This window comes from Lepisma saccharinum, chromosome 3, assembly GCF_977018435.1.
Source record: "Lepisma saccharinum chromosome 3, izLepSacc3.1, whole genome shotgun sequence".
In the NCBI taxonomy this organism is placed as follows: Eukaryota; Metazoa; Arthropoda; class Insecta; order Zygentoma; family Lepismatidae; genus Lepisma; species Lepisma saccharinum.
Window position 1 is genome coordinate 105,902,021 of NC_139231.1, and position 15,321 is coordinate 105,917,341.

A 15,321-nucleotide genomic window follows, 5' to 3' on the forward strand; every position below is an offset into this window, starting at 1 on the left:
GTCGTCTGATGTGTTATGAACTTTCAGATTGTCCTTCACTACTACAATTATGGTGTAATGATAGATGGTGTAATGTGAGATTTTTTTGCGTAGTATTCGTGGAATTGTTGAGAGGCACGAATACCGGGAACTAGGGAAGCGTTGTAAAAATCGTATGGCAGCGATGGAAAAGATATCAGATCAGCTGAAGATAGATTATGGTGGCTAGGTTAGCCACCGCAAATGGTCCATCGCAGAGTTTCTTCATACAGCTAATTTTCATTTTCCACTCGTCCACTACCATTCTAGATAACATAATAGTAAAACATTGCTTGTGATAAACATTGATCTCGGAAGCTTGTTTCCTCCTCGACATTATGTAATTTTATTAAATCCACAGCGACTGTCCAACACCACTGGAAGCACAAGCCATGTTGCCATCAAAATTTGAAAAATAAAACATATTTACCCGCCACTAAATACCCTCCATTTCACAATTATGAGTTTAACTGTGCCCAGAACCTAATTGCATAAAATACTCTAACTTCCGCACGCTAAAGTCGTGAAATCTATGCTTCCACATGCCTAAATTAAAAATCGATATTCGCATTTTTGTCCACCCGTTATTAGATCTTACGGCAAGGAAAGCAGCACTGTTTCCCAGACCCAAGTTCAACCGCGTTGCAAAATTGGATTGGTTATCTTAGAAGACATTGCCGCAAACAATTCGCCGAGGGTTGAAACCCTACTCCACACCGACCACATCCCTTCCCCCCGCCCATGAATAGAACTGGTACATTGCATGTAACGCCAGATCCGATTTTAATGCCAATCTACAGTCACGGAAACTTGTGGCTTGTAACTGCACCATTGGATTTCAATAGTAGTGTTACAATCCAGAAGTGTTCTGACTGTACTTGACCGCTACATAACACCTCTCCCACCATTTGCCTCGCCCCCCCGCCCTCACCTAGAACTCAGTATTTCTATGATTTATCATGGGTCTAGGATTACAGTGTGGTGAGTTACTCTAACACCTAAGCTTTAATATGTTATTCCTTGCAACGAAACTAAGAATGCTCAGCTAAACACCAGGAACCGAGACGACCAATTCACTTAACGGGTTCTGAACTCGATTTTAAGTGGAAGGACTTGAATTACTTTGTGTGTGTAAAGAACTTTCAAGAAAATTAAATTACAAAGTTCATCTACCCCCCCTCCCACCAAATGGTTAATATTTTAAAGTTATACAATTATTTACAGTATGCTAGTGTACAAACGAGATCTCGTGTAGCAGAATGATTAGCGCTCTCTCCTTCGACATGAGAGAGAAGCTCGGTTGGTATTCATCCAACATTTACTTTAAATCATGGCGAACGCAAAGGAATGATCATGACCATGACTGGGACTCGAACCTGGAAGCATAAGCTTGAGCCTCCCTACCGGCATAGTGGTAATGTTTGGGCCTTGTAATGAGAGGTACGTGAGTTGGATCCTGCCGGAAGTACATTACAGGTGTTGAGGATTTCACATTTAACTGCAGGTAAACTCACAATTAGCCTGTATTAGCATCAAGTGGACGTAAACCAAAGAACTGAACGCCCTAGGCTACCAAGGGGCTCTTTGTTTGGGCAATAGCATGAACGCACGCTCGCGCACGCATGCACACAAAGATTTGATTTCTACTTATACGAGAATAATGATCCATAATCATAGTTAATGAATACATAACTGAATAAAAAAAAAAAAATTGGTTTTTAAGAAATGCAATTGGCACATTGTTGCAATGCAGTTTTCATGTCACAACAAACATTTATCGTAACTCGGAAACTATAGGGTTGAAACTTACAAACAATGCTCTTGATCGCGAAACAGTAAAAACTAAAAACCTCCGTAAAAATATAATTTTGAAAGTTGTATACAGAATATTTTAGAAAAGAAAACAAATAAATTGTAGAATTTACGAAATATAAATATAAATATTTGAATCTACAATATTCCAATTAACCCAAGCGTTAATTTAAAATGAAACATCATTTTCATTGCATTTACGAATAGGAATAAAATTAATAATATTACCCAATTTTCGTCTGGACAATGAAGTCCAAAGACAGGTTCTTCGATGCGCCCAGCCATACAACTATCTGTTCGATCGCATTTCTACTGGATTTACTGGATAATGTCAGCTATATAAACTTTAAACTTGCCATTGTTATCGATTTGTTTATCCGTGGTTTCTTGGTACCATTAAACTATGTTTATAAGTTACAAAACATAAACACTACTTTAATTATTGAGAATTGTAAATAATATGCCAGGTTGAATAAAGAAATGTTATTGTAGAACCAGCCGACCTTATTTTTCACTGGTTTAATTCGGTTATGTTTTAAAGTCCGAAACAGCAACTAATGAAATAAGTATCCATGGAGCAGCCGTATTCAATCAACCTGGTCACATTATACAATTGTTAGGAATTTAAAAAGTGTTTATGCATGTTTTTTTTGGTATCATTAAAATATGTTTATAAGTTACAAGACATAAAGTTAAATTATGTCGAATTAAGCTAAGATATGATACGTTCGTCAGTAAGACAAATTTCACATTTGAAGCTCCTATCGATAGGAATGAATAGGCAAACGGACAGACGAATAGAGAAATGTTATTGTAGAGTCAACAGTGGTGTTTTGATTGGTTTAATCCGGTTAAGTTTTAAAGTCCGAATCAAGGAGTTTGTGTTGCGTAACCTTTCACGAAAGTTTTATATTTATTTTTAATACTTAGGAATACTCTCTAATGAAATCATTTACTTTTTAACTTAAGAATATGGTCACATCAATTTCTGACTTACTTTTTGCACTTTGCGCTTACTTCTCGAGCTATTTTTAACCTGTTGATCTTTTAGGATAGTAATTAATTTAAATGAATTTATTGTATTTACTGTCATAAACATGTGACCATTACGTTTCCTTACAGTCCAAGAGGGTGAGGAGTGACTGACCGAATAGACACTTACTCATAACTCCCTTGGTTTCGTGATGGATATATCGGATTAATACAGTATGTCTCTATTTCTGCCACTTCAAACGACTGAGTGGTTGAAATATTAACTTTTTTGTACCAATTTTAATTTTGATATACGTATTTCTAGCTCCATTCATGGGCGTCCGGAAGGGGAGGCAAGGGGGGGCAGCGGCCCCACCCTGGAAAATGTAAGTCAACCAAAAATTATGTATTTCACACACATAATTTCATTTTAGCCACAATAATATGTGTTAATTATTGCACGAACATCATACATTCAAATTTAAGCAATGTTTTTTTTAGGGAACAACACTATTTTTGGGGAGAATGTCCGTTGTTTGCCCACCTGGAAAAAATACCTTCCTTGCCCCTCCCTGGAAAGAATCCTACGGACGTCCATGGTTCCATTCATAGTCGATAAGTGTACATTAGTGTTTTGATGTATTAAATCGTATGGTGACATTATCGTATGAGGGAAACGGATTCCTTCAAATTTCCTTCAAATTTACAGGAGAAACTACTTACGGAAATCATTTTATTTAGCGTTGTGGAAGTTCCTGAATGTAGATTTGATCCATTTTGATGTGAATGCGTGTTGTTTTCTGCGAAAATCTCTGTCCGACACGCTGTTTCTGCTCCCGCCATTTGCTTTCTGCACGAGAGTGCAATGTTCCGTGTGTTCAGATGATGCAACTCCGTAGCCAGTGTTTCAGCCTCGCCGTGTTTTCACTAGAACATCACTTCTGCACGAGAGCACATTGTTCCCTGTGTAAGATGATGTAAACCCCGTAGCGAGTGTCGCTTCAAGATGACGTGTAGAGGATGCGCGGTGAAGTTGTTGCCAGGTGTTGAAAATGTTGTTGAATTTGTAATTCAACACGGAATTTTGAAGGAAGAAATGGAATGTGGAAGATGTGGAAGTATATGCAAACTGCACATTGGACAAGATGGGAAGTGGATGTATATGTGTACGAAGAGAGTCTACGGACACGAACGTGGAAAGTTGAAATTCAAAAGATTTCCGTGTGGATTTAAACAATATGCCCGAAACGGTACATTTTTAGGAGGAAGTAAACTTTCTGTACCGAAGATTATAATCTTTTGTAATATGTGGCTATTTTTGCCTTACCCAAGATGTGATCTCATACGATATGAACTAGACATCGGCCCAAACACAGTTGTGGACTGGTCGAACCACTGTAGGCAAGTGTGTGAGGAATGGGTAATTGCTAATTCATCCCCAATAGGAGGTCACGGAGTCATTGTAGAAATTGATGAAGCAAAATTTGGAAAATCGAAGAAATGTATCAATAGACGGGCACGTCCTCTTGACGGACAGTGGGTTTTTGGAGGGATCGAGAGGGGCAACGCTACACTTTTTTCATGGTTCTTGTACAAAACCGAAGCGAAGAAAGAAACTCTACTGGAAGTCGTCCGCAAATTCATCCTTCCTGGAACAACTATCATATCCGATTGCTGGAAGGCATATGTCAACTTACAAGGAGCAGGCTACATACACCTGAGAGTTAACCATAGTGTGGAGTTCATCGATACACCGGCAAGTGGACACATTCATCAAGAGAACCTGCAGCGAATGATGAACGACGACATTTCTGTTCACTCTCAGAATATAGAGAGAGCGTGGCGTAATGTTAGACATACAATTCCAGTTTTAGGACGGAAGAAATATCATTTCACGGGCTACTTATCTGAGTACATCTTCAAGAGTAATGTTCCACTGGACAGAAGAATGCATGAATTTTTTAAACAAGCCGGTACCATGAAGTATATGTAAATATAGAATGTTGAACCACGATTTATATTGTCATTGTGATGAAACTGAAGTGATATAAGTAAGAAAAAAAGTGAATTTGAATGTCATGAAGTGTTTTTAATTTTTCATATTTTTTTCAACTGAAGTGATATAAGTAAGTAAAGATGTGAATTTTAATGTCATGAAGTGTTTTTAATTTTTTATATATTTTTTTTATTTTGCGAGATATTAGCATAATGATATTTTTCGGTAAACAAGATTGCAACACTGCATAAATCGACAAAACACACTCAGAACGCCCCCTAAACCTGTACGCTATCACGGCCATAATGTGTTACAGATTCGAAACAACAAGTAACAGTAAGTACTCGTAAATAGAAGAAATATACATTATCTTAGTTAGAAATGCATTATTTCATCTTAACAAATGTTCCGCATTCCAAAATATTACGTTAGCAATCTAAAAAAGTCCGAAATATATCATTTATAGGTGTCTGGGTAACATTACAACCAGTACGGTATCGCCCGCCATAATGTATTACAGAATCGAAATAAAAAGTAACAGTAAATACTCGTAAATCTAACAAATAGACATAGATATGCATTATTTCACTTTAGGAAATGTTCCACATTCGAAAATAACACGTTAGCAATGTAAAGAAGTCCGAAATATATGATTCGTAGGTGTTTCCCTCATACGATAATAGTACCAATCGCACTGCTACCAAATATCTCACAGGCCTACTATTCTTCCACTACATATTTTCTTATATTTGTCCGTTTGTTCCTGTTTTTCTTACACCTATCACTTTTTGTTTCCGTGTATTTTCTTTGCAGATTTTCACCTTCCTTTCGGATTCTGTCTTCCTTTTCCCCTTTACGTAATTTCGTATTGATTGTCATTTTCTACTCTTTTCCTTTCTTGGTGCCAACATAGTGGTTATCAGCACGCACATGCACCACGCACGCACCAAGGGCGGCCCGAAGGGTGCCAAGGTGCGTAATCTGGCTGCTCCACTTGTTAAAATAGACAAATTTCATGCTAACAATGAAATGAAACTGTATAGATAACGATGAATATGATGCCAGTCTTCTTTGCTTGTATCACGTAATAGAAAAGTGAATGTCGAAACACACGCGCGCGACACAGAGAGGTTTTTTTTTTGGGGGGGGGGGGTTGTGTATGCGTGGTAGAAACATTCAGATGACAAGCAAATAAAGACACATCACACACGCACAGAATAAGGTAACATGAATGTTTAAGCCTACTGGGTTCGACACATACTCAAACACTTAACTATCATGAAGGGACAGCCGAAAATTTTATGAACGTCGAGAAGAGAAAATGTTGCATATGTAGACATTTTAGCTGAAATTGCAGACTGTACCAGAACCCGAATCAGGGCTTTAACAACTGAGCCACCGAACCACCTTTGACTTCTACTGATTTTTCCATAAAATGTCTACATAGTACACGTGTGTATATCAAATCGTAAGATGTTGCCTGTATAGTGAACAAGCACAGAAAATAAAGTAGGAAGAAGAAAACTGAGGGGCATTCCCAACGGTTGAGGAGACATTTTTCTGTGGTCAACAAGAGCTGCTACTTCGAGGGGACGATGACAGGCTGGCTACTAAGGAAGATTTCACACCGTATCATAAGTCGAACCAAGTCGAACGTAGGTTTGTGCAGCCTTTTGTGTCGCTACAGTGTGAAACGTTGCCGTTGATTGGCTCGTTCCAAACAACATGTATCGCGTGTCCATTAGGTCTGAAATCTTCCTAAGTCTTGAAAATCCAAGTCACTAGGATGGGAAATTAGTGCTTTGTTTAGGTTAGGTGCGAAGGCAGGCGACAGCACCTTAAAGGATAGTATCCAAACCTGCAGGAAGAACGCCTTTTACTTCAGTCTCCAATACGAAATGATAAAAACTTCTGGTGAGTTGATTTTAAAGAATGTCTCCGAGATAAAGACTGGTGTGCCCAGGATTTTCGGAGGGGAGAGGGGTTACGCATCTATTTTTGGTGGTCAGTCGTCATTTTGCCACCTTTTCCTGTCTTTGACGTTCTTGTTTTTAGGAATACTTGGTCAAATTGAGTTATCTCTCCCTTGGGCACGTATAAATGAGTAAGCATTTGATCATATTGAGAGACGAAATATTAGATGTGTTGGGAACGGAAGGGTTTTCACTGTGCATTAATTGTTTCGGGATCCAGCTGTATTCGAGAAGACTTCCTTTGTTTCGTGCCGATTCATGACAAGACTGCGGAAGCTGTGACAGACAATTTGGAACACTTGCGAGTGCTTAGGCCTGAATATGAACAATTTGGTGGGTTTCGGCTGTTGTAAGAGCTGCAAACATGGGAGGACAAGAGACACTAGTGGTGTTCAGGCTCGAATCAGAGAGAAATATGCAAGAGCTTCTGCGTCCACTTCGCAGAGCACAGTTTGAACCTCGCGTTGTCGAGTTGATTGTCCATCCCGTGCATGTGTGACAGCTTCGTAAAAACACTCAAAGACACCATAGATGTTTTTATGCCTGATGAGAAGAAATGGACAAACACACATACTGAGATGGTCCCGCACACAATGTTAAAATACGGAAACAAAGGAGTCGAGTGGTAAAAAATGTTCAGTTTCACGTTTTGATTAAAAGGATAGCCTTAAACAGTGGCGACGATTTAGGGGAGAGTTGCTTCCCATTATTTTGCCTCCACCACACCAGGGTGCGAAATCACATCAGATGCGTGGGGGGGAAGGAGCAGACAAACACACACACACACACTATATACATAATGTCAATTATTAAATAATTTATATTATAAAATATATAATATATATTATTTAAAATTCGATTGCAAATTTAAAATTTTAATACATCCTTTTTGTATGTATTTGTATGATTGTATACTACTAATAATACTACGAACAGTGGCGATTTCTCTGGGTATGTAAGTCGTGTGTCAACGCCTAAAGGAAAATGAAATAAAGAAGAAAGTATCTGTACTTTTATAAATTACGATTTTGAGCGTTTTTCTTTGTCAGTTTCGAGCGGCCGGTAGTTTTCGAACGCGGCGCAGCGCGCAGTGGTTGTCAGGCAGGCAGATCGGTCCGTGACGGGTAGGGCGTTGCGAGGAAATCCAACGTCTTACCACTGCCAAAACATAGTATGACAGCGCATGCGCACCCTACCAGCCACGAGCATGGTTAGCTTCTCAAGGCGTTGTATTTGTTCCCAACGGTTTGGCTTTCATTCACTCCGCGTTCCGCGTTGTTTTGCTCGTGATTGTTGTGCATTATTTTTTAAACGTGTGGTGTGAAGTGATGTGATTATTTTAAGATGGGGAATAGTGAAAGTGTTGTGCAAAAGTATTTAAATAAATCCTTTTCTTCGCTTTCGTATTCAGAGAAGAAACAAGTGATTGGCAATGGTCGACCATGTCCGAATCTCACGATGTCAACATGTGTTAAAGGAAAAAAATGGTGCTGGAAAAGGTTTTGAGAGACATTTTCGAAAAGAACTTTATGAAATTTCAGACTGGCTTTGCGGGTGTGATGTGGTGAATAAATTTTACTGTTGGACATGTTTGGACATGTTTGGAATTATCAAGGGTATGCGGATTTGAATCATCTCAATACTGCAGCGAAAAAACACAGTGAGTCTGAATTGCATCTTTCTAGTTTCTTTAAATTTAGTAGTTTTGTTGGCACACCTACTAGAATTGACGTTATTATGGATACTCAACGAAAAGCTGAAATAGAGCTACACAATGAAAAAGTAAAAAAAGAACAGGGAAATATTAAAGAGGTTGATTAACGCCGTCTGCTATTTAGCAAAGCAAGAATTGCCATTCCGAGGCCATGATGAAAATGCAGCATCTCTAAAGAAGGGCAATTACATGGAATTCCTTATTGCAAGTGCCGAGTTCGATCCCTCATTAAAAGAACATTTATTAAATTCTACAGTTTTTCGCGGTACTTCGGCAGGCATTCAAAATGATTTAATAAATTCAGTTTCGGATGTTCTGAGAGATGAAATCTATAATGAAATTCAAAACACAGACTTTGTGGCTATCTGGTCGATGAAACATCAGATATTAGCAATAAATCTCAGGTGTCAACCGTGTTACGTTTTTTTTTCGGCCTCACAGAAAAAAGTCATTGAAAAATTTCTTGGATTTGATGACATGAGCGCCGATAAAACTGCAGGAGCTCTTTTTAGTCACGTGACTGAAATAGTGGATAAATATTAGTGTGGGGAAAAATTAATTTCCCAGACATACGATGGATCTTCGGTAATGAGTGGCCATTTGAATGGCCTTCAAAGCAAAGTTTTGGAAAAGTATCCGAAAGCTTTTTTTTACGCATTGTTATGCTCATGTCATGAACTTGGTGCTGCAACAATCGTTAGAATGTAACAAAGAGCTTATTGTGGTCTTAAATCACTGCCTACGTTTTTCTCTCATTCCCCAAAGAGGTTACACGAACTTTCTGCTTTCATGTCCAGAAAGCTCCGTCATTAGCTCCTACCAGATGGAATTTTACCTCTAGGCTATTGTGGAAGTCAATGACAACAGAGAAGCACTGCTGATGTTTTTCGAACATGTTAGTGAAAGTGGAGACTTCGATCATTTGACTGCAATGACTTCAAGAGAATTTTCTAGCTTCCTGAAGGATTTCGAAAACATATTTTTAATAAAGGCTTTATCCAACTTGCTTGCCTTTTCAGACGTATTATTCAGTATATTGCAGTCTAAAATTGTTGATATTTTGTATTGCAGTAATAAAGTAACTGAATTTCAACAACAGCTGCAAAAGGAAAGGGAGAATTTCGAAACACTATGGAGTTCTATAACTGGTGCAGTAGAAGAGGAAGAGTTTGTTGAAATGAAAAGGAGGCGACTGAACAACGAATCACAGAAAGACCACTGCCGGAGGCTTTACTTTGAAATCATTGATAATATCAACAACCAGATAACAATTATACTCGCATCATTTGAAAAATTGCAATATTTTGATTTACTAAATCCCACAAAACGGGGCAACTTCAATAAAAGAGAAAACTTTCCTCACCATCTCGTACATAAATTGCAGGAAATTTATGGCAGTCTGTTTAATTTAACCAAACTACAGAATGAACTTTGTTTGGTATGCTTCCACTGAAGGATCAGAGAAAATACCAATTGAGATTGTAAATTGTCTACTGGACACGAATCTAGTGGGTGAGTTTACAGAAATGTATAAATTAGCAATGTTGATCGCAACAATTCCTTCCACGACGTCATCTGTCGAGAGATCGTTCACATCACTGAAGAGGATCCACACATTCTGCCGATCTACTCAACCTCAGAACCGGATGACGAATTTAAGTCTTATCTCCATCGAGAAGGAATTATTTTCTAAGCTGCGAGAAGGGGATAAATCCAAATTTTATGAGGCGGTGATCAGCGCATTTCTCTCTAAAGAAAGAAGAATAGACTGGAATTCAAGTAACTAAGTAATGAGCAGTTGATTTTTCAAATTTTACTTTTTGGAAGGATAAATGAAGGGTAAGGGGAAAAACCGGGAATGTGCATGTGCATTTTAGCAATTTTGTAATGAACGAGCAGACCCCTCTGGTTGCAAGCTTTTAGCCAAAGTGGCTTGTTAAATATACCTAGTCTGGCCATAAATACTGTTACAAACTTTCGGAAAGTGTACATTTTGAAAACTGAATGGTGCTATTTGTGTGTAATATATGTAACTGTAACATACTAAAAGAACATTTAAAAATCTGAAACCATATTCAATTTATTCACCAAATAGTGTGTAACAGTATTTATGGCCAGACTAGGTATAATACATACAATATCCCAAGTAACTAGAATTTCTCCCCCACTGGAATTAGAAATACGTTAAGATCATTGAAACTCGTGCTTTAAAAATTAATTGTGTGGCGAAGTATTGAACATTAATTTTCTCGTTTAAACTGTTCTTTGGCAGTCCTTGTTTCTCCTTACTCTTCAAATACGATTAATAATTTATTTTAAATGAAGTATTTCCTTGATTTAAAACAATTTATGTAATTTAATGTTTTTCTAAATATTTCTAAATTTACACCAAAAATGTTCGGGCAAAATTTGTAACATTTGTTCACATTGAGAAGGGGAGGAGTTAACACTCCTTCTTTGCCAACGCCTCAAGTTCAGGGTCAGGAGACGCCACTGACTACGAACAGTGATTTGCATGACTAGGGAGAGGGGCAAAAGTTAAGACATCAAGAAGATAATATTTTCCTGTATAAAATTCACATCTAAATGTTATTACGTGTTTCATTAATATATTTATATACTTTGTGGTAGCTGACGAAAGGCGATGAGAAATGATGAAGAAATAACAAGTCCGACTAATTTCTATGGTCTGGGGATTGTTGGGTTCAGTGTCCTTAGAGATGTTTTTCGTTCTTTGTGCGGTATGTGTTTTCGATATTGTTCCAGTAAAGCATATTCGACTTAAACAAGGTTTGCCTCTGTTGTTAGAACAAAAACTCCCCCCCCCCGGAGGTTTGGTGGGGGAAAATTTTAGGACAAGATCGTTGGTAAGGGGACTTCCCCCTGGCCCCCCGGGATTTCGCACCCTGCTCCACACTATCACCCCTCTTATTGATAAGCTTTGTCTACAAGGAGAAAGTAAACTTTCCTTGCACCCCCGTTTTGGAACCAACTTGCGACCACTGGCCTTAAACACAATTGTGAGGTTTTATCTATACCCCTTAAAAATTGTTTTTCAGCTCTCCCCCCAGAAAGGAATTCCTGGATACGAGCCTGATTGTCACACATAATGTACCTTCATTAAATACTGTTATACTCTTGAAAAATGGACTTGGTGATAAATTGTAGCTACGGGCCTGCATCAACTCCACATGATAGAATGCCATTAATTTGACGCTACATCACATCGGCACTTGACGCCATTTCAAGAGAAACGTATGAATGTAAGATACAAACATACTAAATCAGTCATGGCATATCATAATGCATGTATTAAAACAGTTCTCATGCACGTGATGTAATCTTCCAGGTTGTGTTTTAATTATGAATCCCTCGGCGTCAAGTTGAAACTGAAAGCATTATGATTATCAGGGGTGCCCATCCCCCCCCAAGACCCATGACGCACTCTCCCCCAAAAAGGTAGAACATCCCCCCCGTTTATGCCGAATTAATTTCTCAAATTATTTTTGTCAGACAAAATTTGCGGAAAAATATAATACCAGAGGTGCAACCGCGAATTTTTGTCTGGGGGGGGGGCAAGTACAAGGATAAACGTACCAATAATAATAATAATAATAATAATAATAACAACAACAACATTAATAATAGCTTTATTATTATTCATATTATTATTAGTATTACTACACTACTACTACCTGTAGTAGTAGTATAAAAGACGTTATTATCCTCATTAATTACGCAAAGAGGGGGGTAGAAGTCTGTGCTAAAGCATTTGTTTGGAACAAACTATTTGAAATATTTTTTTGAACACCGTCAATTTCACATTAGCTAATAATGGAAATCAAGCACACAAACTATTTTTGAATGGCAGAACATGAATGATAAATGCATTCCGAAGATAGAGTGACCAGATATTTGTTGACCAAAAAGAGTATAGTCTATATGTTGAAGGTGTGCATGCATTTTGATTTTTCACGGGGAAATTATGCAAAATGAGAACTTCCTTTTTATTTTACACTAATTTTGCACAAAAAACTATATTTTGTGACTACATAATATCTATTTTAATATTCTGATGCAATTCTTGAATATTCTAAAGCAAATTTCTTGGTATGTTGATGCATATAATTGGAGGAGAATATTTACACACCAATATTGGTCAATATTTTGAACAAATTTTAATTATTGCAATTTTCAAGTATCTGTATCTGTGGGAATCGGTAAGAGTATCGGCATCGGTATTGTTATTGGTTCAAAGTGGTATTGGCTCAGCCCTAATCATTATCATTAAATTCCAATGAATTCGAAATATGTTTTGCTTGTTGATGGAATATGAAAATGACAATTGTTTATAGGAAATTCTTGAGTCAAGGAGTAAATACTTCAGTTTGTTGACATCTTGACGTTTTCCATTCTGTGGATTTTAAGGCATTTTTACACGTAAAATAATGAATGAAATTAAATAGCAAGGAAAAGAGTATTTTTGGGGATTTTTGCAAATTGAAAAGAGTATAGAGTATATGAACCTCTTAAAAGAGTATAATACTCTTAAAAAGAGTATGTCTGGTCACCCTACCGAAGATACATGTGTAACTTTCATGTACAACATATGTTTTACACATATGCATAAAATAGAGCGACATAAAATAGAAAATACATATGCAACAAGCTAACACTAAATTGTGTACGTATTCAAAGCTTATTCAATACAAATATACAACACATATTATTTAAATACATTACATTACTGAAAACAAGTATAATGCGAGCGAAGCGACCAAGAAAATTTTTAGATCCAATTTTTGCAAATGAAAACAATATTGTTTTAATAGGGCGCAAATAATGTCCCTGGACGCCATTGCATTCTCTCTTTTACAACTTTTTTTAGATCATTCGGCGCCCATGGCCTACTCCCGCCGCCCCCAGCTACAGCTCTGAACTTGACGAAAACGAGAAAAGCAGGTAATGCGAGCGAAGCAAGCAAGACAATTTTACAAAATGAATTTTTATTTGCATAAAATTTGAAATCGAAGGCGTAATTGCTCCTCTGTGCCCCCTGCAGGTGCCCTTGGCCGTCAATGTTTGTCCTCCCTTGCTACCCTAGAATTGACTTCCCTCGAAGGTTTTGGGGGCAATTACCCACTGCCCCCCCTGTGGTTACGTCACTGTATAATACAGCCATATTTAAGCAATATATATTTACTTTAGATACTTTAGTCTCACTGCCATTGTTAGTCAACCTTATTTTGTACGGTTTGTCTGCTCGACTAACCTTGTATTAATGCGAATACCACGCCCCCTTCCATCCAAACCGATTCTAAAGGCATAAGAGGTGGTGTTTCATTTCAACCCTATCGCCGCGATTACCCACAGGTAGGTAGAAAACTGTACATAATAACCAAAACTAAAAATAAATAACAAGTCAATCAAACGATAGGATCCCCCCCCCACTTTTTGTGTGAAGAAAACACAACCCCCCCCCCCCCGTGGGCACCCCTGATGATTATGTAAGTCTATTTATGAAAAAGGACAAGAGCGCAAACAACTCATTGAAACTTTAAAAAAATAAGTCGTGTGTGCTCACCAGGATTGTACAGGGTGAGGTTTAAAATATAGCGATATCCCCACTCTGCCTCTTGCAGAGGTCTTAAAGTAACTCTAAATCTTCAATGAACATACGAACAAATATGAATAAACAGGCTACAACTAAACTACACAAAATCAGTCATCAGCTCCCCAGTCCCCACGATAGAATGTTATTAATTTGACGCTGCATCACATCCGCATTTGACGCCATTTCAAGAGAAACGAATGAATGTGTGATATAAACATGGTCAGACATATCATAATACATGTATTAAAACAATTCTCATACACCCACGTGATATAATCTTCCAGGTTGTGTTTCAATTATGAATCCATCAGCATCAAGTTGGAAGTGAATGGTTTACACCTCATAGTTGTGTATGCATGTGTTATGAATATTTTATTTATTATTTAATTATTTATCCTTTGTTTTGGAATTTTATAAATTGATTTTTATAGCTAACTGTTTATGAAATATATAAAAACCAAAAACCTTAAGATACCAAATAATGAAATATATAAAAACTAAGAACATTAAGATACCAAAAAAAGAAAGAACACAAGAAAAAGAAAAGAAAAACACAAAAAAACATAAAAAATAAAAACAGAAAAATACATACACACAAAGTAAAAAAATACACGTAAAACAAACACGCACACAACAAACATACTCAAATTACAGAAAAAGTCGCTGGGTGTTGGTCCTACAAGTTTACACGAAGGTATATTTTTATTTCCCTGTTTCCAGTACTGGTAAGTTGACTCCAGAAGATGATTTTTTTAATTTTGAATTGAATTGACCGAGGGAAGAAGAGTTTCTTATGTCATTACGGAGGTCGTTCCACTCTCTGGTAGCAGTGACCGTTTAAGGAATTTCCATAAAACGTTGTCTTGTCTTTTTTTAAAAAAAAAAAGTACAAGGAAAAAGTTATGTGCTCACCAGGGATCGAACCTGGGGCCTTCCGCGTGTTAGGCGGATGTGATAACCACTACACTATGAGCACGTCTTACTAAAGAATGAAATACTTCATACTTTTACATGGATTACATCAGTGGCGCAGGAATGGCGGGGGGGGGGGGGGGGACAGGGGTACATTGTACCCCCGCATATTTTTGAAGGGGGTACTGTACCCCCTAAATCCGTAAATCGAGTTGTACCCCCTGTACCCCCTTTGGTAATTTGACAGCAGACGGAAGGTGCTACTGTTAAAATTACCAATTATCAATTCGCCCAATAAAAAAATGTATTA

The 15,321-nt window shown here is 37.6% G+C and overlaps 1 non-coding gene across 1 annotated transcript; it reads right to left on the reverse strand.

Moving 5' to 3' along the window:
- Nucleotides 1–15,002: 15,002 nt before the first annotated feature.
- On the reverse strand, nucleotides 15,003–15,075 carry TRNAV-AAC (transfer RNA valine (anticodon AAC)). The gene has a single exon. It is a non-coding gene; the product is annotated as a tRNA-Val (tRNA).
- Between the last annotated feature and the right edge of the window lie 246 nt (nucleotides 15,076–15,321).